Here is a 27627-nt window from a genome sequence, read left to right on the forward strand (position 1 = left end):
CCCTCCAAATCTCATATTTGAAATGTGATCCCGGATGTTAGAGGTGGGCCTAGTGGGAGCTGTCTGGATCATGGGGATGGGCCCCTCACGAATGGCTTGGTGCCATCCTCGCAGTAGAGTGAGTTTTTGCTCTGTTAGTTCACTCGACAGCGGGTTGGTGTTTGAAAAGAGTCTGGTGCCTCCCTTCTTTCTCATTCTCTTGCGCCCTTTCTTGCCATGTGACACACTTGCTCCCCCTCACCTTCTGCCTGGAGTAACGGCTGCCTGAGGCTTCGTCAGAAGCTGGGTGGATGCTGGAGCCATGCTGGTACAGCCTGCAGATCCATGAGCCAATTAAACCTTTTTTCTTTATAAATTACCTAGTCTAAGGTATTCCTTTATAGCAGCACAAAATGGACTAATACACCTTGTTGTTGATTTCTGATAACCCTATTGTGGTGAGAAAATGAGAATATATGATAGTAATCCTTTGAATAGACTGGCTTTATGATACTCAGTTTTCATAAATGCCCCACATGTGCTTGGAAAGACTGTGTATTTTGCAGATAATGGGCCCAGTGTTATATGCATATCCATTAGATTAAACTTGAGAATCCATTCGTTCAAATCTCCTGTATCTGTGCACTTTTTTTTTTTTTTGGTCTACTTGATCTATCAATTGATTGAAACATGTTAAAATCTACCATTCTGAGGCCGGGCGCAGTGGCTCACGCCTGTAATCCCAGCACTTTGGGAGGCCGAGGCAGGCGGATCATGAAGTCAGGAGATCGAGACCATCCTGGCTAACACAGTGAAACCCCATCTCTACTAAAAATACAAAAACAAAATTAGCCGAACATGGTGGAAGGCACCTGTAATCCCAGCTACTCGGGAGGCTGAGGCAGGAGAATGGTGTGAACTCAGGAGGTGGTGCTTGCAGTGAGCCAAGGTTGCACCACTGCACTCCAGCCTGGGCAACAGAGCGAGACTCCATCTCCAAAAAAAAAAAAGTGTTTGATTAGGTCACCTTCTCCATGATTCCTTCATTAGTAAGTTGTTCCCAGAAGTATTTTGTGAACACTCTGGGGACTTGGCCTCCGCCTTCTCAGAGCTTAGCGTTGAGCAGCAGATAGAAAATGTGCCATCAACCTACTTACAAATCTGCAAATGGGCTGCCTTCCAGAATTTCACTTGTAAATCGATGTTTGGTTATCAGAATAATTTATTCTTGTGGGGGATAAATAAGTTATACACTCTTCTGTATATTGGATTCTTGGCCCCATTGATGGAAAAACATTTCTTCCTTTATACATAATTATTTACAGCTACTTATGATGGGGTTATGGCTCAGAAAATCCATCATGAAGTCAAAGAATGGTTAAGTCAAGCCATCCTAGGTTGGGAACCACCTGTATAGTGATATATATTAATATTTGTATTGAAAAATCATAGGAGAAAACGTGTAGCTAAAAAATAATACTACTTTATTTGTGCCTGACACAGAGTGGATACTACATAAATATATGTATAAAAATATTATAGATAAAGCCAACTTTCTTTTGGTATCTGTTACCTTCTTTAATTTTCAAAGTTGATTCATAAGGTGGATTAAAGGAAGAAAAGGTGGTTGAGGGCCACAGGCAGAGAAGCTGGTTCCCTCCCTCAAGTCCAAGTGGAGAGCTCGGGCCAGAGACTGGAGATGAGGCCAAAGAGGTCTGCTGGACCCTGAACCAGAATGAGAACATCTGAATGACTTCTGAGCAGGGCAGGGGCCCAGGCATCGTGGCTGCCAGTCACACGGGATGTGGGAAGCCTGGCCTGGGCCAAAGGTCCAGGGCCAGAGAGTATTGTCCTGTGAAGGCAAGAAGGCCCCTAGCCCCAGGCCCCTCCCTGTTCCCACAGTGGGATTGTGCACATGCTTGCTCAGATTCCACAGGGCAGGTGTCACATAGCTGAGGCCACAAAGCCAGTATGGGGAGAGCCTGGTGCTCCCCCAGCCACCTGACTATTTCCACTCCCTGTGGCTGGTCCACAGGGAACCATGGCATCCTGGTTGCAGGTACCCACCTAGAGAGGAGTGGAGGGGAAAGGAAAAAGGGATGCCTCTTTCTTGAGGGAAGGGGCCTGGTCATTTGCTTCTGATAGGCCCTGATCAGCCCTGTAATAAATTTTGAATGAGTTACTAAATTCTGATTTTCAAGAACTAAATTTTAGATAGAAAACAATATTAAAAATTAAAAGTCAAACCAAAATTTAAAAAACGACTTAAGCGGCCAGGCCCAGTGGCTCACGCCTGTAATCCCAACACTTTGGGAGGCCAAGGTGGGTGGATCACGAAGTCAGGAGTTTGAGACCAGCCTGACCAATATGGTGAAACCCCATGTCTACTAAAAATACAAAAATTAACTGGATGTGGTGGCACACACCTGTAATCTCAGCTACTTGGGAGGCTCAGGTAGGAGAATTGCTTGAACCTGAGAGACGGATGTTGCAGTGAGCCAAGATCATGCCACTGCGCTCCAGCCTGGGTGACAGAGACTCCATCTCAAAAAACAAAACAAAAACTACTTAAGCATAAGTCAAAAAACAAGAGACAAACTGGGAAAAATTATTTGCAGCTCATATCACCAAGGATTAATTCCCTTAATATATAAAAAGCTTCTAGAAATAAAGAAATAGAAGATTATTAATTGATATGGTTTTGCTGTGTCCCCATGCAAATCTCATCTTGAATTGTATTATAGTTCCCATAATCCCCATGTGTTGTGGGAGGTAATTTAATCATGGGGGTGGTCACCCTCATGCTGTTCTCATCACAGTGAGTGAGTTCTCATGAGATCTGATGGTTTTATAAGGGGCTTCTCCCCCTTTTGCTTGGCACTTCTCCTTGCTACCGCCTTCTGAAGAAGGACATGTTTGCTTCCTCTTCTGCCATGATTGTAAAAGTTTCCTGAGGCTTCCCCAGCCTTCTGAACTATGAGTCAATTAAATCTCTTTCCTTTATAAATTACCCAGTCTCAGGTATGTCTTTATTAGCAGCATGACAATGAACTAATCCATCAATCTAACTGAAAAAAGAGCAGAAGACACAAAAAGGCAGTTTACAGTCAAAGAAATACAGATGGCTTTAAACATATGCAAAGGTGGGCAACTTCATTCAATAAATATAGATTAAAACTACACTAGGTGGCTGGGCAAGGTGGCTCACACCTGTAATCCCAGCATTTTGGGATGCCAAAGTGGTAGGATTGCTTTAACCCAGCAGTTCAAGACCAACCTGGGTAACATAGAGAGACTTCATCTCCACAAAAAAAATAGAAAATTAACCGGGCACAGTGATTTGTGCTCATAGTCCCAGCTACTCGGGAGGCTAAGGTAAAAGGATCTCTTGAGCCTGGAAAGTCGAGTCTGCAGTGAGCAGTGATCATGCCACTGCACTCCAGCCTTGGTGACAAAGCAAGACCCTGTCTCAAAAACAAAACAAAACAAAGTACACTAGGCTACAACTTTTCACCTCACAGACTGGCAAAATCCCAACACATTCTGTTGGTAAGTTTGTGGTGAAACAAAATGCTTTCATTCATTGCAGATGGGAATCCTTAAGGAGCAGCAATTGACAACATCTATGACATTTCCAAGTTTATTTAGCCTTTGATCCTACATCTCACATCCAAGAATTCATCCTCTGATGTGCACAAGCACGAAATGACACATGTGCAAAGTTAGCAACTGCCGTAATAGCAAATAGTAACAGCAAAAGATGGAAATAACCTACGATCATTCAGTGGGAATTGGTTAGTCTGTGATACATCCACACAATGACATGATAGGGATGTATAGAAAATAATAAACTTTGTACTTAAATAGAAAGATCTCTAGCATACCTTAAGTAATAAAACTATGGTGCAGATTTATAATTGTGTAAGAAAAGAGAAAACAAGAATAAACATCTGTGTTACCAGTATTTACGACAGAGATATTGGAAAGACACATAAGAAACTAAGAGGAATGTGTGTTTATTAACAGAGAGCAGCGTTCTCAAACTTCAGCGTGGATTAGCATCACAGGGAGGGCTTGTTAAAATGCAAACCACTGGCTCCCACTCCTACAGCTTCTGATTCAGTAGGTCTGGAGTGCAGCCACAAAACCTGCATTTCTTTTTTTTTTTTATTTATGCTTTTATTTTTCCATGATTACAAACACAACTGAATATCAAATGCACAAAGTAAGAATTATACGGGGAAAAAAATCAGATACGTTCATATATATATCACCTTTTCAAGGCTATTTCCATCCAGAATAACCTTGGTTTGCCAGGGCCAATATAAAGAAGTCACTAAATCGCCTTTAGTCAAATGTGTGTGTTTGCTTTCTTCTATAATTCCAATACCTCCACCATCAACGACTTGAGATAGCTGCCAAGGTGTTATATAGTCAGTGCCAGTGTCTTCATTCATTCTACAACGAAGGCTGTCACTTCACACTTGGAAGGTTGCACAGCGGCCAGGCAGAGGCGCTCCTCACTTCCCAGACGGGGCAGCCGGGCAGAGGCGCTCCACACTTCCTAGACGGGGTTGCGGCCGGGCAGAGGCTGTAATCTTAGCACTTTGGGAGGCCAAGGCAGGCGGCTGGGAGATGGAGGTTGTAGCGAGCCGAGATCACGCCACTGCACTCCAGCCTGGGCAACTTTGAGCGTTGAGTGAGCGAGACTCCGTCTGTAATCCCAGCACTTCGGGAGGCCGAGGCGGGCAGATCACTGGAGGTCAGGAGTTGGAGAGCAGCCTGGCCAACACGGCGAAACCCCGTCTCCACCAAAAATACAAAAACCAGCCAGGCGTGGTGGTGTGCGCCTGCAATCCCAGGTATTTGGCAGGCCGAGGCAGGAGAATCACGGGAGCCCGAGGCAGGGAGGTTGCAGTGAGCCGAGATCATGCCGCTGCACTGCAGGCTGGGCAACAGAGGGAGACCGTCTCAGAAAAGAAAGAAAAGAAAAGGGAAGGGAAGGGAAGGGGAAGGGGAAGGGAAGGGAAGAGGCATTTCTTTTCTTTTTTCCTTTTTCTTTTTTTTCTTTTTTCTTTCTTTATTTTATTTTATTATTTGAGACAGGATCTTGCTGTGTCACCTAGGCTGGAGTGCAGTGGCGCAATCCTAGCCCAATGCAGGCTCAAACCCCTGGGCTCAAGTAATCCTTCCACTTTGGCCTCCCAAAGCTCTGGGATTGCAGGCACGAACCGCCGTGCCCTGCCTAAAAATGTGCATTTCTAACAAGTTCCCAGGGGTGCTGATGCTGCCAGTCAGGGAACAAAGTTTGGGCCAGAAAATGGAATGGAGTTAGAGGCTGGAGCAGGTCTTCTCAGGGTACATCTTTTCTATTTTGATTTTTAAAAAACTTGCAAATCTATTACCTACTCAAAAATAAGCTTAATTCAAAAAATGTTAAAAATGTTCAATAATATAAGCTGCTCCTCAGTCACTCCCTACTTCCTTAATTTGTTTTATTTTTCTTTATAACAATTAATATTGTACTTAAAATTATGCTATTTTTTTTTCACTTTCTCTCCCAACTAGAATAGGGTAAGGACATTGTCTTCTATTCCCCTCTATTTCCAACACTAATATTGTGCCTGCCACATAGCAGGTATTCAAGAAATAGCTCTTTGACCAGGTGTGGTGGCTCACACCTGTAATCTTTGGGAGGCTGAGGTGGGTGAATCACTTGAGGTCATGAATTCGAGACCAGCCTGGCCAACATGTATTTTTCTCTACTAAAAATACAAAAATTATCTTGGCATGGTGGTGTATGCCTGTGGTCCCAGCTACTCAGGAGACTGAGGCAGAGGAATCTCTTGAACCCGGGAGGCAGAGGTTGCAGTGAGCCGAGATCGCGCCACTGCACTCCAGTTTCATTGACAGAGCAAGACTCCATCTCAGAAGAAAGAAAGAAAGAGAAAAAGGAAGAAGAGAGAAAGAAAGAGAGAGAGAGAAGGAAGGAAAGAAAGAAAGAGAGAGAGAAGGAAGAAGGAAAGAAAGAAAAAGAAAGAAAGGAAGGAAGGAAGGGCTGTTGAATGAATAAAGTGAACGAATGAATTCTCTTAGTCTTCAGTAGATCAGTGATCTCGGTAAGTCACTGGAGAGCTTTTAAAACATACCCATATCCCCATCAAATCCCCAGTTCTGAGTGAATTGTTTGGGGATGGGGCCCTGCATTGAGTTGAGGGTGATGGGAGCCCCTGGTCTAAACCACAGCTATGTAGAGACTTATGGTTTAGATTGTGCATATAAAGTGAGTGTATTAGTATATAGACCCTGCTGCATTTTTGTACATTGCTTTGGGGACTGGTTCTGAGGCTGTTTTTGATCTGGAGACCCTAACATCCTTTCCCTCTCTTTTCTCTTTCAGTTGCCTACAGATCTGGAAGCCTTGCTGAAAAGACACCTTAATGGCCTAGCAGCTCTTTTAGGCAAGGACCAATTCAGATGTTGAATGATGGAACACAAAAACCCATAGCAGACATGGTGGCTCATGCTTGTAATCCCAGCACTTTGTGAGGTTGAAGTAGGGGGATTGCTTGAGCTCAGAAGTTTAAGACCAGCCTAGGTAACATAGTGAGACCCCATCCCTAAAAAAAAAAAAAAAAAAAAAAAAATTAGCTGGGCATTGTGGTGCACGTCTGTAGTCCCAGCTTCCTGGAAGGCTGAGGCAGGAGGATCTCTTGAGCCCAGGAGGTCAAACCTGTGGTGAGTTGTAATTGTGCCACTGCACTCCAACCTGGGTGACAGAGCAAGACCTTGTCTCAAAAAAAAATAAAATAAATGATGTTGCCGTTAATGGTCTTCATGTAGGTTTTTCCCGCTGTGGAGCAGGGCAGGACAATGAGTCTGGATGCTGGCTCCCCTGCATTTTAGTTCTGCAGAAGTTGTGGGGCCTGAGGGCTCAGGACACTATGCTGCAATCATGCTGCATAGTCAGAGTGAAAAAAGACTGGGTTAGTGAGTCACAGAGTCACAGCATCCAGCCCCATTGGCCATTAAGCAATTCTGTGACCTTCCATCTCTGGTCAGTTTCCTCATCTGTAAAATGGGGATGCTAATGCCTGTCTCTTGGGGCTACTGGGAGAATCAAATGTTAGTTATTTTTCGGCTTTTCAGTTGAGTTATTGCATCAGCTACATTCGTAGTTTTCCCCCTTGGTTTATTAAGTAATAGTTGTAAAAGTTTATAACAGGTCACGAATTGGCGGCACCCTTGTTTTGATTGGCACTCAAAGTGACTTACAAAAAGTTGACTTAGTTGCCAACATTTAAAAACTAGGGATCTTACATAAAAATCTGGATTTGTGGCTTCATTGAAAACATCTGCATGACCACAACTGCTGGAGCTGAGAGTCAGCTGCTTGTTCCTGATCCCAAACCCCACGACTCCCGGACACCTTCTGCCTCCTACCCCTTATCTCCCTGGATTCCCTGAGTGGCTTGCTGCTGGAGGCTGTGAGTACCTAGTTTATAACCCCAGTTGATAAAGTGCTTTCACCTGCTTCATCTCATTAGCCTTTTACCTACGAGGGAGGTGTTAGTATTGTTCCCTTTACAGGAGAAGAAACTAAAGCTGAGATGTTACAGGACCTACTCTGGGTTAGTAATAACAGCAACCGCAATCAATAGTAATTTGTACTGGGTGCCAGGCATTATTCTAAGCACTTTACATGTTTAATTCTCTCAATCTTGTTAGATATTGTCATTATTCCTATTTTACGAATAAGGAAATTGAGGTAGTGACAGGTCAAGTAGATTTCCCAAAGTCACACAGCCAGAAAGCTCAAAATAAACCGAAGGCTTCTGGGTCCTAATCCGCACTGGTTCCAGAGTCCTGCAATGCAGGCTTTCCTTCCTTTCTCTCTTTCTCTTCTTTAAAATGGGTGAGTCTATGGGGCCCAGCTTCTGGTAAGAGTTTGTAAGTGTTGTTTGGTGGGAGGGGTGGGCTCGTGTTTTGTAGGATTTGTTCCCTGCTGCCTCCTCAGCACCTACAGCAATGCCTGGCATGTGGCAAGAGCACAAGAAAGAGTGAAAGCCAATGGCAACAGGGCGACATCGGCAGCTTTCAGGGCCCCAGTGTCTCTAATGATTGGCACACGGGCGAAGACCTACTATGTGGCATGCAGTGGGTGGGCTCCCAGCTCTTGAGCAGCTCAAGTCCAGGTAAGAAACACTGACAAGTGAAATTCAAATATGGGGTGTGTGTGGACATGAGTCACTTGCCAAAAAGTTACCTTTCCCCTTAAAAATAATCAATGACCCACTTGTGATATTTGCATTAAAGGCTAAACATTGAATCAGGGAAGTCAAGGCTGCAGGGAGCTGTGATTGTACCACTGCACTCCGGCCTGGGCGACAGAGTAAGACCCTGTCTCAAAAAGGAAAAAAAAGAAAGAAAGAAAAAGTACGCCAAAGAAAAACCACTCAGGTTTATGATTCACCTCCTTTTTGCTTTAGGAAAACAAATTATTGGCCATAATTCTCAAAATGGAGTTGGAAGCTGAGCTGCTAGCACTGGATGACCTCCATCAAGAAACTAGCTACATCTCAGGAACAAGATGGTTTCTGTTCAGCTCAGCCAACCCGAGCTCCTGCCTGGGCTGGGCGTTGGGCTGGGCACTGAGGCTGCGTAGCTGCTGAGCTCTGGCCCTGCCTCCAGGAGCTCAGTCTGTGGGATATGTACTGCACAGAGAGAGCTCGGGACTCTAGACATAGCTCGGAGGGTAAGGGAAGGCTTCCTGGGGGAGGTGTCAGCTGGGCTGAGTTTCGATGAATGAATGTTGTCCAGGTGAATAAGGGAGAGAATGGTTAGAAAAAGCGCAAGGCAGTAGTGAGACTCATGAGAGATCTGGAAACTTCACAGCTTCTGTGGTTCTCCATGGACTTGCTGTTGTCTGAGTGTCCGCATGAGTGAAGGTGGAAGAATGGGTGTGGGCTCTCTGTCCAGGCAGGTGGGGTCCCATCAGGGATAATCAGTGTCTGCCCAGTAATGAAGATTGTTTTGACACATCCAGGTGGTGCCGCACTCTTCCTTCCAACCACTGCCCATTAGGGGACAGGCCGAGTCAGTTTGTGCCTATCTTGCCCTATCTCCTTCAATGAAGAAAGTAAATGCTGCAAGTAATACATGTTCATTGTCAAAAACTAAGAAAAATGTAAATGAAAATACCCCATAGGCCAGGTGCAGTGGCTCACACCTGTAATCCCAGCACTGTGGGAGGCAAAGGCAGGTGGATTGCCTGAGGTCAGGAGTTTGAGACCAGGCTGGCCAACATAGCAAAACCCCCATCTCCACTAAAAATACAAAAAATTAGCTGGGCGTGGTGGTGCATGCCTGTAATCCCAGCTACTCAGGAGGCTGAGGCAGGAGAATCGCTTGAACCCGGGAGGTGGAGGTTGCAGTGAACTGAGATTGCACCATTGCACTCCAGCCTGGGCAACAAGAACAAAACTCCATCTCAGAAAAAAAAAAAAAAGAAAAAAAAGAAAATTCCCCATAATCCAACCCCAAGAACTAACTTTTTAGTTCATATTCCCAGATATTTTTCTATCTCTAAATTTTTTGTTTTACAGAAACATACATATTGGTTTTTTCTTTTCTGTTGTGGTAAAATATACATTACAAAAAATTAGCAAAATCATGGAACCAACCCAAGTGTCTACCAGTGGTTGACTGGATAAAGAAAATATAGTACACATACACCATGGAATACTATGCAGCCATGAAAAGAATGAAATCATGTCCTTTGTAGCAACATGGATGGAACTGGAGGCCATTATCCTAAGTGAAGGGGTGGCCTGCCCCTCCACACCTGTGAGTATTTCTAGTCAGGTGGGACAAGAGACTGAGAAAAGAAATAAGACACAGAGACAAAGTATAGAGAAACCACAGTGGGCCCAGGGGACTGGCGCTCAGCATACCAAGAACCTGCACCGGCACCGGCCTCTGAGTTCCCTCAGTTTTTATTGATTATTATCTTCATTATTTCAGTAAAAAGGAATGTAGTAGGAGGGCAGGGTGATAATAAGGAGAAGGTCAGCAACAAATGTGAGCAATAGAATCTATGTCATAATTAAGTTCAAGGGAAGGTACTATGACTGGACGTGCACGTAAGCCAGATTTCTGTTTCTCTCCACCCAAACATCTCAGCGGAGTAAAGAATAACAAGGCAGCGTTGCTGCAAACATGTCTCGCCTCCCACCATAGGGCGGTTTTTCTCTCATCTCAGAATTGAACAAATGTACAATCGGGTTTTATACCGAGATATTCAGTTCCCAGGGGCAGTCAGGAGACAGTGGCCTTCCTCTGTCTCAACTGCAAGAGGCTTTCCTCTTTTACTAATCCACCTCAGCACAGATGCTTTACGGGTGTCGGGCTGGGGGACAGTCAGGTCTTTCTCATCCAGCAAGGCCATATTTCAGACCATCACATGGGGAGAAACCTTGGACAATACCCCGCTTTCAGGGCAGAGGTCCCTGCGGCTTTCCGCAGTGCATTGTGCCCCTGGTTTATTGAGACTAGAGAATGGCGATGACTTTTACCAAGTACACTGCTTGTTAACATTTTGTTAACAAGGCACATCCTGCACAGCCCTAGATCCCTTAAACCTTGATTTCATACAACACATGTTTTTGTGAGCTCCAGGTTGGGGCAAAGTGGCTGGGGCAAAGCTACAAATTAACAACATCTCAGCAAAGCAATTGTTTAAAGTACAGGTCTTTTTCAAAATGGAGTCTCTTATGTCTTTCCTTTCTACGTAGACACAGTAACAGTCTGATCTCTCTTTTCCCTACACCTAAGTAAACTAACTGACAAGCAGAAAGTCAAATATTCCATGTTCTCACTTATACATGGGAGGTAACAATGGGTACACATGGACATACAGATGGAGATTACAGACAGCAGGAACTACAAAGTCGGGGAGGGTTGACAAATTCCCTATTGTGTACAATGTTCAATATTTGGGCAAAGCTCAACATGGTGGGGATTGGGATTCTAGTGTACCCATCACTAATAAAAATCAAAATAAAAAATCAAATTCACACTACACACATGCAAATATGTGACATGATGGATATGTTAATTAGGTTGATTTAATCATTCTGTAATGTATACATATATCAAAACATTACATTGTACCCTGTAAATATATACAATTATTGCCAATTTAAAAAATACATTGTGGGCCAGGCGTGGTGGCTCACACCTGTAATCCCAGCAGTTTGGGGGGCCGAGGCAGGTGAATCACCTGAGGTCAGGAGTTCGAAACCAGCCTGGCAACATGGTGAAACCCCGTCTCTACTAAAAAATACAAAAATTAGTGGGGTGTGGTGGTGCATGCCTGTAATTCCAGCTACTCAGGAGGCTAAGGCAGGAGAATCACTTGAACCCGAGAAGCAGAGGTTGCAGTGAGCCGAGATCATGCCATTCATTGCACTCCAGCCTGGGCAAGAGAGCAAGACTTTGTCTCAAAGAAAAAAAAAAAGGACATTGTGAAATAAAAAAAAAAAAAACTTTCTCATAAAATTTACAATTTATAATTTTATCAGTTTTTAAGCATGCAGTTCTGTGGCACTGAGTGCATTCAAATTGTTATGCAACGATCACCGTCATCCATCTCCAGAACTTTATTTTTATTTTTTTATTTTTGTTTTTTTTTTTGAGACAAAGTCTCACTTTGTTGCCCAGGCTGGAGTGCAATGGCACAATCTCGGCCCACTGCAACCTCCGCCTCCCTGGTTCAAGTGATTCTCCTGCCTCAGCCTCCCAAGCAGCTGGGATTACAGGTGTGCACCACCACGGCTAGTTAATTTTTGTATTTTTAGCAGAGATGGGGTTTCACCATGTTGGCCAGGCTGGTTTCGAACTCCTGACCTCAAGTGATCCACCTACCTCAGCCTCCCAAAGTGCTGGGATTACAGGTGTGAGCCACCGCGCCTGGCCCAGAACTTTAAAAATATTCTCCAAAGGAAACTCTGCATCTATTAAACAATAACTTCCCATTTTCCCTCCTCCCAACTCCTGGCAACTATCATTCTACTTTCTCTGAATGCCACCACTCTACCTACTTCATATAAGTAGAATCATAAAATATTTGTCCTTATGTGGCTGACATATTTCCCTTAGCACAACGTCCTCAACGTTCGCCCTTGTGGTAGCATATATCAGGATTTCCTTCCTTTTAGGCTGCAGTGAATTATGATCGCGCCACTGCACCCCAGCTTGGGTGACAGAGTGAGAACCTGTCTCTTAATCAAAAAAAAAAAAGAGGCTAGGCATGGTGGTTCACTTCTGTAATCCTACCACTTTGGGAGGCCAAGTTAGGAGGATCCCTTGAGTCCAAGAGTTTGAGACCAGCCTGGGCAACATGCTGAAACCCCATCTCTACAAAGCCCACAAAAATTAGCTGGGTGTGGCGGCAAACACCTGTGGTCTCAGCTATTTAGGAGACTGAGGTGGGAGAATAACTTGAGCCTGGGAGGGTGAGGCTGCAGTGAGCCAAGATCACACCACTGCACTCTATCCCGGGTGACAGAATAAGACCTCCTCTAAAAAAAAAAGAATCCTTCCTTTTTAAGTCTGAATAATATTCCACTGTATGTATAGATCACATTTTGCTTACCCATTCACCTGTCAATGGACATTTGGATTGTGTCTACGTTCTAGCTATTGTATATACTGCTTTTTAACCTAATCTATTACGAACATCTTTTCAGATGAATAATTAAATTTTCCCAATGTCTTTTTTAGTGGCTGCTTTATAGTACATTACCCAACTGTTCCACAATGTAGTTGACTATTCCTTGAGGGCTGGAAATTTAGTTTGTTTCTGATTTTTTGCTCTAATATACAAGGCTGGAATAAGTCCCCTACGAACAACATCTTTGCATGCCTGGCTCATTATGACTTTCAGACAAAAGAATGTGCACAGGTTTCGGCCTCCGGCACCCATTGCTGGGCCCTTGTTACAAGCAGCCTGTGCATCCCAGGAGGCCTAAGCCTGAGCTGCCGCACACATCCCCATCCCTGAAGACCAGAGGGCACCGTGATGCCAGGGGTCCCTGCGCCTCCTGGAAGTGAAGAATGTTGCTGCAGCTCCAAGCTCGTAGGGTAAGTCCATGGGAATAAATCCAGGAGGACCTTCAGGGAGATTCCAATGAACTCCTGGTTATTCTGATTCTTTGGAAAATGAAATTTTCTGGTTAATTGAACTTTCTGACTGGCTGAATCTAGTCTAAATGGCTTCAGATAGACCCCTCCCTGGCACACCATCATGCTTCCCTTTTGTTTTGTCAGTTTGTTTGTTTTAAATAAGGAGTTTCTCTCTGTCATCCATGCTATAGTTTAGTGGCATGATCCTAGCTCACTGTGGCCTCCAACTCCTGGACTCAGGTGATCGTCTTGCCTCAGCCTCCCAAATAGCTGGGACTACAGGCTTGTGCCACCACACCCAGCTGATATTTAAAAAAAAAATTTGTAGAGATGGGGTCTTGTTCTGTTGCCTGGGCTGGACTGGAGCGTCTCTCCTCAAGTGATCCTCCCACCTCAGCCTCTCAAAGCACTCCCAGCACCACGCCTGGTCCATAGTGCATCTTAAAAATGCAGATGACATGTTATAATTTCACAGATATTGTTGTGAAATGCCTTGAGTGCCCAGAACAGGGTGAGCCACACAAAAGATGCAGAAGTGGAACAATGCTGATTGTGGGGCTACATGCAACCTGGGAGCTGCTGTTGAACTAAGTGCCCAACAGGAGCTTGTTTTCTTATTATTTACTGATCCTAAAATTGAGTACAGACTGCTCTCATCCTCCTTCCATGGGATTCTTTCATTCTCTTGGTTGTTTAGACTGTGGATAAACGGGTTTTCGGTAGTTGCTGGGGAGAAAGGTCAGCAGCAGCAGTGATGAGAAAGCAGCATGCCCACAGGAGGAGGCCTCGGAAGGGGTTCCTGAGAGGCTGCTCCACCTGTGAGGTGCAGGAAGCACAGGGTCCTCCAGCTAGGTTAACCATGCATAGTGGCAGGCACCGCTCCTAAAACACAGAGTAGTCGATCTTCCTAGAAACTGCAAGAGGCTCTTCTGATTCCACTTTTTTTTTTTTTAAGTATTCAAAACATCCTTTTCAAGCCCTGTTTAGCTCTTTTTATAGCTGTGTTTGGACAGGCTGAACAAATGAAATTTACTTAACACTTCCAGTGTGGGTCTTTGGTTGATCACTACAGAGCCTATGTTTTGAATAAAATTTTGAATTTGCACATCAGCAAGAATTCTGCCATGAGAATTTATTTAAACATAAAAGCCAATACTGTTCTCCTTGCCTCCATCCCTCGGCTTTTCCTCCCCTCCTCCCTCTTCCCCTTGCTCCATCCACAATGGAATTCTCACCATTTTCCCAGAACACCATGCCCTTTCTTGTCTGTGTCTTTGCAGACTCTTCCAATGGGAAGAGGGCCTGGAGTGCCCTCTAGGTCCATCTAGTGACCCAAATAAGACTTTAAGTCTAAACACAAATGTCCCCTCTTTTCTGACGTCCTCATGGACACACCCCTGGTATAAAATCACTTCCTCCTCTGTGCACCGAATGGTGTCTCACCCATCTGTGACAGCACTTACCACACCGTGCACCTGCTCATCTGCTCATCATCTGTCTCCCCAGAAAGACTGCCAGCTCCTCAAGGGCAGGGACCACGTCTCCTTCACTCAGCACCTTTGGCTCAAGAACACTAAGATATTTGGACTCTTGAAGTCTCAGTTTCCTCATCTGTAAATTAGGAAAAACATAACGTCACTGAAGGAGATAGGGGAGGACTAAAGGAGCTGTGCTGTGCTTGGTACACAGGAAATATTCAGTAAACATTCACCATTTTCGGGGATTCGTTATTTTAGAAGTTTACCAGAATGCTCCCTTTCCTCTCCCCCTGCTTCCTCTCCCTTCCCCTCCCTCTCCTCTCCCCTCTCCTCCCCTCCCCTCCCTTCCCCTCTCCTCTCTTTCCTCTCCCCTCCCTCCCCTCCCCTCCCTTCCCCTCTCCTCTCTCTCCTCTCTCCTTCCTCTCCTCCCCTCCCCTCCCTCTCCTCCCCTCCCTCTCCTCTCCCCCTGCTTCCTCTCCTCTCCCCTCCCTGTCCTCTCCCCTCTCCTCCCCTCCCTTCCCTTCCCCTCTCCTCTCCTCTCCTCCTCTGTCTCTCATACACACACTCACACACACTATCACTTACACACACACACTCTAACACACACCCACATGCGTGCCCGCACACACACACACACACACACACACTTGAGATGGCTAACCTGGAGGCCACTGTTTGCCCCGGGGTAGATGCCAGAAATGGGCCAGCTTGAAACAGATGGCAAATCCTCAGCTCTGAAGGGCAAGCTGCCTGGTCTAGGTCTACAGGTATAAGAAAGAAGATATTTCAAGGAGGAAATGAAAAGGCAGAACAAGTTCCCCCTCCCCTGTCACCATGCTCGGCTCTGAGCTGGAGACAGGTGGGAGGGTTTGGAGGAGGAGCAAGGGCTCTAGATGTGAGTGTGAAGGGACCTCTTCCCTGCCTGGCTAGATAGCTTCAGGGTCGCCTTCCACATTCCCTCTTCACCCTCTCCACTCGGCTCTCTGCCCCAGGAAGTTGAGCTATAAACACACCAGTGGGCCTGTCTGACCAGTGCCTGTGGTTGGATTCAGATCATGGGGAAGAGTAACAGGACAAAGAAGGGAGGAGGAAAGTGAGGGTGGGTATTTATTCCGGGGCTTCCTTCTGCCAAGGTCCTATGGCTCTGGTCATGGTGGCTGCGGGTGGTAACAGTACCTACGTTACTAGCTAGCTCAGGGATACTGCATTGCACATGGGTTTCCCCGCACCCTGCCCACACCTTCATAAATTCTCTGTATTTAATTCTCTTCAAACCACACCGTTTGAACATACCGTTGGCTCCCTGCCCCTGCCCTTCCATCCCTGGCCAAGGAGACAGACATTAATATTCGCCTGGAACTTGAGGGGACCCAGGAGTGGAGAGGATTTGCTCCCTGCATACTGTCAGGAGTTTTTCGTGAGTTGCTGCCTTACAGATGTGTCTGACTCTGGGAATGTGAGGAGAACGATAAATGGGGTGGCATGGCTTACGTGGGCAAAACAGGGCTGGAGATGGTGTGTTAGTCTGTTGTCACACTGCTATGAAGAAATACCTGAGACTGGTAATTTATAAAGGAAAAAGGTGGGGGTTTTTTTTGTTTGTTTGTTTTTTGTTTTTTTTTTTTTTTTGGAGGCAGAGTCTCGCTCTATTCCCCAGGCTGGAGTGCAGTGGCACGATCTCGGCTCCACCTCCCAGGTTCAAGCAATTCTTCTGCCTAAGCCTCCTGAGTAGCTGGGATTACAGGCGCGTGCCACCATGTCCGGCTAATTTTTGTATTTTTGGTAGAGACAGGGTTTCACCATGTTGGTCAGGCTGGTCTTGAACTCCTGATCTCGGGTGATGGGCCTGCCTCAGCCTCCCAAAGTGCTGGGATTACAGGCGTGAGCCACAGCTCCCAGCCAGGAAAAAGCTTTAATTGACTCAGTTCTGCATTGCTGGGAAGGCCCCGGGGAACTTACAATCATGGCGGAAGGCAAAGGAGAAGTGGGCACCTTCTTCACAGGGTGGCAGGAAGAAGTGCCAAGCAAGGGGGGATAGCCCCTTATAAAACCATCAGATCTCGTAAGAAATCACTCACTATCACAAGAACAGCATGGGAGTAACCACCCCCATATCAGGAATTTTCCCTATAGTGACTCTGTTGGGGTACAGAGATATCAGAGAGAGAGAGACAGAAAGCACGCTTGCAGATCAGCTGCAGATGAACTGACTGTTGGTGTGAGGGATGTGGCTGAATTCTTAGAGTGCTGTGATGGTTAATTTTATATGTCAGCTTGGCTGGGCCATGGTGCCTAGATCTTTGGTTAAACATTCTAGCATTTTTCTGGATGTTTCTGTCAAAGTGTTTTTTGGAAGACATTAACATTTAAATGGGTGGATTTTGAGTCAACCAGATTGCCTTCCATGACGTGGGCGAGTGTCATCTAATAAGCTGAAGAACAAAGACTGACCTCCCCTAAGCAAGAAGAATGATGCCAGCAGGCTGACTGTGGGCTTGATCTGCAGCTCTTCCCTGGGTCTCCAGCTGCTGGCCTGTCCTGCAGACTTTGGACTTGCACCTCCACAATCACATGAGCCAATTCCTTAAAATAGACCTCTCTCTTTCTAGGTATAGATACATATCCTGTTGGCTCTGTTTCCCTGACAAGATGAGAGCCAATCAATTCCAGCAGAATGTGTGGGGCCTCATTCGAATGAATGTTTGTGCCCTCTTGGCAGACATGGCAAATTATTCAAGAGCAGGAAACCAGTTCAGGATGGAGCAAAGTGTTCTCCTTGACTTCTCCCTCCAGCTTCCGTCCCCATCAATCTGTGTAGTGGCCAACCCTTCCCACTTTCCCCATTTACTCTCTCTCTCACTGCTACTCCTTAATCCGAGCCATCCATGGAAATCCCCAGCCCATAGCACAGGACCCTTGACGGTCTAACTCTCAGCATTCATCCCTCTCGTTCCCAGCATTTGCTCTATGCATCAGGCATGCAGACCCTTCCCCACTACTTGTAGAGCCCACGCTCTTTTATACCTCTTGTATTTCATTCACCAAAAATCTCTAATAAGGGCTGACTGTGTAAGGGTGGAACATGCAGTCCCAGGTTTCAAGGAGCTCAGAATCTAAGGGAAAGAGAGGCTTGGAAACGGATTAAGTGCAATCACATCCAGGCTACAGAGGGGAGGAAAGAAGCCCTGGTGAAGGCTCTTTGCAGAGGGAGGGAACGTCTTTATTTTATGCATGTTCTTCCCTCTGCTACCTTGCGCCTCTTCACCAGGAAACATCTCATCCTGCAGCTGAATACCGTCTCTCTACTTGGTGGTATCTACTGCCACCTCCATGCTCTGTCCAGAGCTAGTTCATTGTTCCCTTTCCAGTGCTCCTTCATATTTTCTATTTACTACTTTCTTCCTTTATTACATCAAGTAATACTACCAAATACCTCTCCTCTAGCGTTTGCCCTGTGCTGCGCGTGTGCTCGCCCTGCGACCACCTTTGGGGCAGGTACTATCGTATCGTCATTGGCTCAGGGTATAAGTATCTTGCTTAGTAACTCGTGGCTCATGAAATTAGTCATTTCATAATCTCAAGTTGCTGAGCACTTGTCTGGCACGGAGTAGACAGTAGATATTTGTCTAATGGAAGTGTGTTTGTGAAAATGCTGGGCTGTGTAAGCTGAACACAACGGAATAAAATCAGCTAGAGGGGTTTGCTAGGGAAGACTTCAAAAGCAGAGGGCATTTGTTTCTCTCTTGCCACCACTAATGTTTCTCAGTGTCTGGGGCGAGAGCCAGGAGAGAGAAGCCAGGTAGTCCCATCGTTGGAAAAGGCCACAGCGCCTTGCTGCCACCCACTGACGGCAGCGTGGGGCTCTGCAGTTCCGGGACTGCCTGTGCGGGGGGTCATCCCTGGTACCGTGCCCCTCTCCCTTCTGTGTGCCAGCCGGGCTCTCTCCCTTTCCTGGCCAGGGCTGTCCCTGCTGAATGCCAAACATCTGCAGACAGGGTTTGCAAACAGTTGGCTCAAAGTTCTGAGATTTTGTGATCTCATCCAAGTGCCTGGCTATGGGGAACAGGCTTGTTTTCCTGGGCTACCAGCTCTGGAGTGGTGGAAATTACATTAGACTTGGATTCAGAGGCCTGCATTTGATTCTCAGCCCTGCCACTTTACAGCTAAATAAATGATACTGAACCTCTGTTTCCTTCACTGTAAAATGGAAATGAGGATCATTCCTACCTCATAGGGTTGTTAGGGGAGTAAGACAATAGACATGGGGCATGCTTGTAACTGTGTTCTGCTGAAAACATGTGAGAGAGTGTCAATAATTAAAAGAAGCAAGAGTTCCTCAAGTCACAGTCATGCCAAGATGCCTAGACAATCCCTTCAGTTTTTTTTTTTTTTTTTTTTGAGACGGAGTCTTGCTCTGTCGCCCAGGCTGGAGTGCAGTGGCGCAATCTCGGCTCACTGCAAGCTCCGCCTCCCGGGTTCACGCCATTCTCCTGCCTCAGCCTCTCCGAGTAGCTGGGACTACAGGCGCCCGCCACCACGCCCGGCTAATTTTTTTTGTATTTTTAGTAGAGACGGGGTTTCACTGTGGTCTCGATCTCCTGACCTCGTGATCCGCCCGCCTCGGCCTCCCAAAGTGCTGGGATTACAAGCGTGAGCCACCGCGCCCGGCCTACAATCCCTTCAGTTTATCTCAGTTCATTATTGAGATGCGAGGTCTACATAGCAGGGAAATTAAGTGTTGCACTGAATGGACCAGATTTAGTTATTCATCGAGGTGGGCTGACACTTTGGGACTAGCACAGCATCTGGAGGCAGAAACTCTGGAAATGAATCCCCAAGTGCTGTTTGTGTAATCTAAGCATCATTTCTTCAGTTCTAAAATTGGGGCCATAATCTCCACATTGTACATGCCCTTGGACCCAGCAATCTTGCTCTTGGATTATATCCCAGAAGGTGTGTATGGTGATGTGTAGAAGGATATTCGTTGTGGTGGTGTTTGTGGTAGCAGACAGGAGAGATACTGGAGGTTTTCACCACCAGGGAATGGATAAGTCAACCACAGTGGATGTGCCTGTGGAATTCCGGACAGCAGGCAGAAGCAATGGACTAGATGCACACAGAGCAGCATGGAGAATTCTTCAAAACAGTGTTGGGTAGGCCGGGCATGGTGGCTCACACCTGTAATCCCAGCACTTTGGGAGGCCAAGGCGGGTGGATCACGAGGTCGGGAGATCAAGACCATCCTGGCTAACATGGTGAAAACCCGTCTCTACTAAAAAACATACAAACAAAAAAATTAGCCAGACGTGGTGGCGGACGCCTGTAGTCCCCGCTACTTGGGAGGCTGAGGCAGGAGAATGGCATGAACCTGGGAGGCAGAGCTTGCAGTGAGCCAAGATCGCACCACTCCACTCCAGCCTGGGCAACAGAGCAAGACTCCATCTCAAAACAAACAAAAAAAGGAGTCACCTAATTAGAACAAAAGACATTCCTGTCACCCAGAAAATTCCAAGAGATTAGGAGTTCTGTGTCAGAAACTGGGGTCAAAGACAAAATATTAGAACAAAAGATGTGCCTAGCACTCTCACTGCAAATTACAGGTGTTTTAGGAGCTCTGTGTCAGGAACCATGGATGAGGAATAAAAAAAATCTTATTATAAATCATAATATTGGGAGTATAGAGTAAAACAAGAAAAGAGAAGAGCATTGCATAGATCAGTGATAATAGTAGACTGTTAACCTAGATGTATAACCAACTCAATTTCCTGCAGCAGAAAATGTTTTAAATGTCTATCCTGAGGTGTTGTAAGAATTAGACATAATATTCATAAAGGTTCCTGACACAGTGCTTGGCCCATGAGAGATGCTGCAGAAATGGAAGCTCCTTTCATCATTCCCTCATTGATCAAATAATGTACCAAGTGCCCACTTTGTGCAGGACGCTGTGCAAGGATCCATGGGAGAGACAAATACTGGATGTCTCTCAGGAACTTGAGCATAGCAGATGGGACAGAATGGCAATGGGAGGGGAGAACCCTCATCTGAAGCTGCAGAGATGACGCTGTCAGACCTCCTCAGCTTCCAAACTGAGGCTGAAAGAAGTGACTTGCTCAAGGTCACACAGCCAGTTAGGGGCTGAGCTAAGGGCGACTGTCTAGGTCTCCAGGGCCTTTTCAGAGCATCACCCAAGCCGGTGTGGCTGGTGGGGCGACTCAGATTCTTGACTTCACCACACAAAAGAATTTGAGAGTGGGTCCAAAGTAACAGTAGGCAAAAAAGTTTATTGCAATGTGAAAGTACACTCTCAGAGGAAGAGTGGGCTGCTCAGAGGCAGAGACAGCCCCCAGTGTCCCAAGGGAATTCCCTTTATGAGAGCTGTACATACATATGCATGAAATGCTGGTGAGGTGAAGTGCAAAGGCTGACCTATGGTTGGTGTATGCACTCAGCATCTACATGCTCTCACATGCATTGCATGTTATCACTAGCTTAGAAAATCACCCAGAGGTGTGTTTATTAAAATGAGGAAAAATCACTAAGTTAAACCTTGAGCCTAGCTGCTCATATGAGACCCAGAAGAAGTCCTTAGTCCACCCCCACAAGCCAGGAATTTGTAGCTAATAGCTTCTTGGGGTTTTAGTGCTGATTGGCTAGAGATTGGGGAAGCTGCATCACATCATGAACAATGGGTTTTTGTTCTCTCTCCCAGATGGTACTAGGTATCAGGAACTTGTAGCCATCTGGCAGTCTGCCGGTAGCCTGTAGGACTGCTTACAGGTAGGTGCTGATGCACAAGGGCGGCCTGCTTTGAAAGGAGACCACGGGGCTTCACACCAGGGGACAAGTCAGTGTGGCCTCCTAAACTTCCTTATCCTGCCTTACCAATACCTCTGAATCCAAGAGAGTAGAAGGCTGGTACCTCTTGTCTCACCTTCTGCTCTGACAATCCTCCCTCACACTCCTCTTTGGTTTACCCACTCACCCTTGTGCATGTGTGCAACGGAGAAATAAATTAGGAGATTGTTTTAAAAATGCAATTTGGTGGCTAAAATCTTTCCAAATAGGGGGTCCATGGGAAAAAAGTGAAAAGGTTCTGAACCCTGGCAGAGATGAAGCTCTAAGGAGCAAACCTCCTTGGGATGGTTAATTTTACATGTCAACTTGACTGGGCCATGGGGTGCCCAGATAGTTGGCTAACTTCTGGGTGCATCTGTGAGGGTGCTTCGGGATGATGTTGGTGTTTGAATTGGTGGCTGAGTAAAGCAGACAGCCCTCCCCAATGTGGGTGGTACCATCCAATCTGTCAGGGGCCTGAATAGAACAAACAGGCAGAGGAAGGCTGAGTTTGTCCTCTGCCTGGCTGCCTGAGTTCGGACATTTGTCTTCTCCTGCCCTCAGACTGGGACCATAGGCTCCCCTGGTCCTTAGGCCTTCAGACTTGGACTGAACGACACCACTGACTTTCCCAGGTCTCCAGCTTGCAGATGGCAGGAAGAGGTTCTTCCCAGCCTCCACAGTCATGTAAGCCAATTCCTTACAATAAATCTCTTCATATCTACACATCCTATTGCTTCTGTTTCTCTGGAGAAGCCTGACTAATACATTCCTGTTTTCCCTTTTCCATGCCTGCCCAGCTGCTTTAGTGATTCTGGGTCAGAGTCTTGCAATCAGAAGCAACTCCCACCCTCAGCCCTCAAAATCGGCCGCCTCAAATCTTACTAGCCAATGGCACTCCAAGGAGAGGGAGGAGCAGCGTCCCTATAAGCCCCTTCCAGCCTTTATCATCCTTTTATTTGTCCCTAAAATATCCTGTTCCCCAAAGATGGCAAGAGCTCCTCCCGAGAAGGAGGAGCAAGGGCGTCTCCACGGAGCCCCGCTCTCTGAGCTCTGACTGGGGGTGGGGGAAGGAGAGAACTCTGGGTCTGGCTCATGGGGTGCCATGTGTCAGGCAGCAGGTCCTTGTGAAGTCTCCAGAGATGTGAGGAGTTGATCATAACAGCCCAGGGAAGGAGAGGTGGACGTGGCAAAGGGGAGAGACAGGTCCCCAAAGGCTTTGCCGACATCTTGCCAGCCTTGATTCACCAGAGCTATAATGGCCTTTCTACTATTTCAGAAAAACCCAAAACTTTCCCCACAGAGTTCAAAATGAGATTGGCAAGGAGCTGAATACCATATTGGTTCTCTGAGATGAGCACAGTCAGCACACTAGCTCCGAGTCAGAAAGGACAAGAGAAGAGGGCGAGACAATTCTCTAGGTGATGGGAACCTTCCCTGTCTGGGAGTTTGGCTCAGCTGTGAGCTGGGTTAATGTGGCTGCGGAAGGGAAGCATGGCTCACGCCCAGCCAGCACGGACACTGTCCCAGCGCTGCGCTGACCCCTCATAGACTGGCTCCATTTACCTCTCACGCAGCACCCCATGAGCCGAGTGCGGTTCTGTGGCCATGTTACACATAAGGAAATAAGATGCAGAGCCCATGACTTGCCCAAGATCACACTACCGGGAAGTGGTGGAATTAGAATTTGAACCCAGATTGCGGAGCCCATAAACCTAACCACTAATCAAAACAGCAGCTCAACTGTAGCCGAGTCATTAGGAATCTCCCAGCTTATGGCCGAGAAAGCAAGAAAAACTCATCTTTACCATGCAGGGCCGGGATGAAAGGGCACGTCATTCAGTGCACATTTCTTCTGAAGAATATTTCTTACGGAAATGCATTCTGCGGGGGCACACTGGCTCATGCCTGTAATCCCAGCACTTTGGGAGGCTGAGGTGGGCGGATCGCTTGAGTCCAGAAGCTCGAGACCAGCCTGGGCAAATTAAGGAGACCTTGTCTCTACAAAAAATAAAACAATTAGCCCAATATGGTGGCATGTGCCTGTGGACCTAGGTACTCAGGAGGCTGAGGTGGAAGGGTCACTTGAGCCTGGGAAGTCGAGGTGCAGTGAGCCGTGATCGCACCACAGCACTCCAGCCTGGGTAACAGAGTGAGACCCCGTCCCCTTCCCTGACAAAAAAAGATAAATATATTCTAGGGAAACATCAATTTACAACCATAATTCCTATATTCTCAGTATCATCTCTTATTTTGTGGGGGGCTGCCTGCTCATCGAACAGCAGAGCATGGCATGGGGTTTCATCACATCCAACACACAACCTCCCTTCCATCCTAACTGATTTTCCAGTGTTTCTCAGCACTGGCACAGAACTACCGCTTATGGAATGTATGAACGACATTATTACAAGATATTTAAAGAGATTTAAATATAAAACCTGAATAAAAGCCACCACAATCACTTGGTGTGTGTAAACAACACCCCAGTTCAGACATCACTGACACACATAAGGTGTCGGGGATTTCACCTTACCGGCTAAAGTGGCGCCACCGTGTGGCAAGAATGTAAACGCTATTTGCGATGGACTTGGACAGGCAGCTTTGAAATTATGTGAGCCTTATTTATTTAATTGGTGAGAGTTGCATTATTCCAAAGTTGTAGGCATCAAGTCAGACTTTATTAGTATCGCGTGTCACACGATTTCTAATTCCTATTATTTAAATTGGGCCGATAGAGACCCCTCCATGCCATGTGGTGAGTGCTGGGATTTGGGCCTGTGCTGGGCATCTGGACATGACAGGGCCTAGAGGAGGAGGTAAAGTGTAGGGAGGCTCCCAGAGGAGGTGACCTGTGAGTCAGATTTTGAGAGTTTTCCAAAGGAACGCACAGAAGTGGACAGCAGAGAAAAGGGAGGATGATGTTCCAGGCACAGAGAGCAGAGTAGAGAATGCCAAAACATCACAGAAGGACTTGAGGTATTGGGGAAAGGTTGAGTGTTTAGCTGTTGTTTTGATTGGTGGTTAGGCTCATGGACTAGGGAGTAAGACAGTCTGGGTTCAAATTCTATTCCATCACTTCCCAGTAGTGTGATCTTGGGCAAGTCATCAGCTCTGCATCTTATTTCCATATGTCTTGAGAGGGGAGTGGAGGTGGAGCTGGGGCTAGAGAGGAGGGTCAGGGCTGGGTGGAAAATGCCATACGTGCCATGAGAAGGAGCCTTCTCCTGCAGGGGTGGAGGTCACTGAAGGACAGGCAGGTCTGTGTTTAGACAGATTACCAGTAGCAGGGTGGATGTTGGACTAGAAGAGAGAAGAAACCACAAACAGGGGAACTAGTTAGCAGACTGTTGAAGAAGTCTCCCATCCCTTCATGAATTCTACAAATACTTACTGAATGCCCACACTGTGCCAGCGACTGTTCTGGGCATTAGAATCTATAAGACAACAAAATAAAGACTGCTGCCCTCTGGGAGCCAACACTCTACTAGGGGGAGACAGTCAACAAACACGTAAATAATATGATATATAGTGTTTCAGATAATACGAAAAGCAATGGGAAAAAAATAAAGCAGGGAAGGAGGATAGAGAACGTGGGCAGGGTTGCAATTTTAGATAAGGTGATCAGCAAAGGCCCTGGTGAGAAAACGATTAAAAGGCCCAAAGGGAATGAGGGAGGAAAGCATTCCAGGTCCCAGAGAAAGCCTTCCAGGCAGAGAGAACAGCGAGGGCAGAGGCTGAGGTCAGAGCGTACCTGGTGAGATCTTGGAAAAGCAAGGAGGCCAGTGTGGCTGGAGCAGAATCAAGGCAGCCAGGGCGGGGGCCAGGGGCAACATCAGAGACATGGGGAGGGGGCGAACTGAGTAGGATGGGGTTGGCAAAGCTTATCTGTAAAGGGCCGGACAGTAAACATAATATTTCAGACTTTGCGCACCACGTGGTCTCTCTTGCAACTGCTGAACTCTGCCCTTGTAGTGTGAAAACAGCCACAGACCAAATGTAAAAGAATAAGCATGGCTGTTTCAACAAAACTTTACGCACAAAAATGGGTAATGGGTCAGAATGGCCTGCAAACCATAGTTTGTCAACCCTGGTGTAGGACATTAGAGGCACTGAAGGTCTTAGTTTTACTTGAATAAGATGGAGAGCTATTACAGGGTTTTGAGTAAAGAAGGAGCACACTGTAACTGATGTTGCATTCGGATCATTCTGGCTGCTGTGTGAGAATAGACTGCATGGGGGCCCAGGGTGGAAGTAGGGAGACCAACTCTATTATTTATTCTCTGAGTGACCTTAGGCAAGTCATACAGCCTCCCTGGCCTTCAGTTTCCTCTTTTGTAAATTGGGGTAATAGTGTAATGATACCTAGCTTATGGAGCTGTTGTGAAGAGTAAATGAATCAACATATGCAAAGCACATGGGAAGTGCCTGGCACACAGTAAGCACTATATATGGTAGCCATTTTTATTAATGCAGTCATTTAGACAAGATACAATGATGGCTTGAACCAGGTTATGCTGGTAGAAGTAATAAAAAGTGATCTGATTCTGGACATATTTTGAAGGTAGAGCAAACAGAATTTTCAGATGATTTGTACACAGGGTGGAGAGAAAGAGAGAAATTAAGGAAGATTTTAACTTTTTTGTCTGAGTAACTGAAAAATGGAGTTGTTCTTTACCTAGAAGAGAAAAGCTGTGGGAAGAATGAGTTTTCAGGGTAGCATGAAGAATTCAATGTTAGACAGTAGGATCTGTAAGCATCATTCAGAGGAGAGCTCATTGAAAGTTAAGGAGATGAGAAAGAACCAACGAAGATAATGGAAATGAGGCAGACAGCGAGGTAGGCAGAAAACCAGAAGGACGTGGCATCCTGGAGTTCAAGGGAGGAACACATTGCAAGGAGGGAAGTGTGCATCGAATTTTGATAGGTCAGGTAAGCTGAGGAGAAGAATCACTGGGTTTAGCAATGCAGAAGACTGGAGCAGTTTTGGTGGAGTGGTGGGTGCACATGCCTGAAGGAGCAGGTTTAACAGAGAATGGAAACTGAATGTTTGCAGACAGCAAGTAGAAACAGTTGTTGGGGAAAACTGGCTGAAAGGGGAAGATGGGAAATGAGGCCATAACTGGGGCAAGCCATGAGGTCCAGACAGAGATGACAAGTGATAATGGAGCAATAGATATAAAGGGCCTTGGAAGATGGAATGAAGACGAGTCCAGGGGCATTTCTGATGAAGAGGACCTGGAGACTGTTAAGGTGTGTGGAGTGAGGGAGAAGTCTAGGCTGGCTCCCGGGTTCCTGGCGTGCATAACTGAGGGGGTTGTTGGGAGCAGCATCCCTTCTCTGTGCTTTCGTAGCATCTTGGGCATGCTGCTATTGCTGCATACGTTGCACTGTCATATAATTGTTTATGAGTCTGCCTGCTATTTGAAGACTGTGCTATGTTCCATATTTATCTGTGTGCAACTGGTGCAGAGTGAGTGCTTGGAAGCGAAGCAGCAGCTCCGGGAAGGCCGCAGTTTCAGTGGTCTGGTCTTGACAAGACAGCGATTTCTTTCTTGCATGCCCCATGATAGAGCATATTTCTCCTGTTCTGTCTACATCTCTGTAGGGTCCAGCCCTACATGGCCTGTGGGTTTTTCTCTTCGTGTGCGGAGATGAGAGATCATAGAAATAAAGACACAAGGCAGAGATAGAAGAAAACACAGCTGGGCCCAGGGGACCACTACCACCAAGGCGTGGAGATCGGTAGTGGCCCCTAATGCCTGGCCGTGCTGTTATTTATTGTATACAAGGCAAGAGGGCAGGGTAAGGAGTGTGAGTCATCTCCCATGATAGGTAAGGTCGCGCAAGTCACGTGTCCACCGGACAGGGGGCCCTTCCCTATTTGGTAGCCGAGGAGGAGAGAGAGCGGACAGCTTACGTCATTATTTTTTCTATGTATTTCTTGGAGAGATCAAAGACTTTAATACTTTCACTATTTCTGCTACTGCTACCTAGAAGGCGGAGCCAAGTGTATAGGGCAGAACATGAAAGTGGACCAGGAGCGTGACCGCAGAAGCGCAGCGTTAGAAGGAGACGTTTAGGCCTCTGGATAGCTGTGGGCAGGCCTGACTGACGTCAGGCCTTCCACAAGAGGTGGTGGAGCAGAGTCTTC

General features: G+C 46.4%; 1 long non-coding RNA gene across 2 annotated transcripts; it reads right to left on the reverse strand.

Annotated features, from left to right (window-relative positions):
- Positions 1 to 4002: 4002 nt before the first annotated feature.
- On the reverse strand, positions 4003 to 15511 carry LOC134731989 (uncharacterized). 2 transcript variants are annotated; one of them, XR_010114767.1, is made up of 3 exons: positions 15304 to 15511; positions 14628 to 14775; positions 4003 to 4927 (listed from the first exon to the last, which is right to left on the reverse strand). It is a non-coding gene; the product is annotated as an uncharacterized lncRNA (long non-coding RNA). The 2 variants fall into 2 exon arrangements; XR_010114766.1 differs by lacking the exon at positions 4003 to 4927 and adding an exon at positions 11795 to 14046.
- Positions 15512 to 27627: the final 12116 nt, after the last annotated feature.

This window comes from Symphalangus syndactylus, chromosome 19, assembly GCF_028878055.3.
Source record: "Symphalangus syndactylus isolate Jambi chromosome 19, NHGRI_mSymSyn1-v2.1_pri, whole genome shotgun sequence".
Classification (NCBI taxonomy): Eukaryota; Metazoa; Chordata; class Mammalia; order Primates; family Hylobatidae; genus Symphalangus; species Symphalangus syndactylus.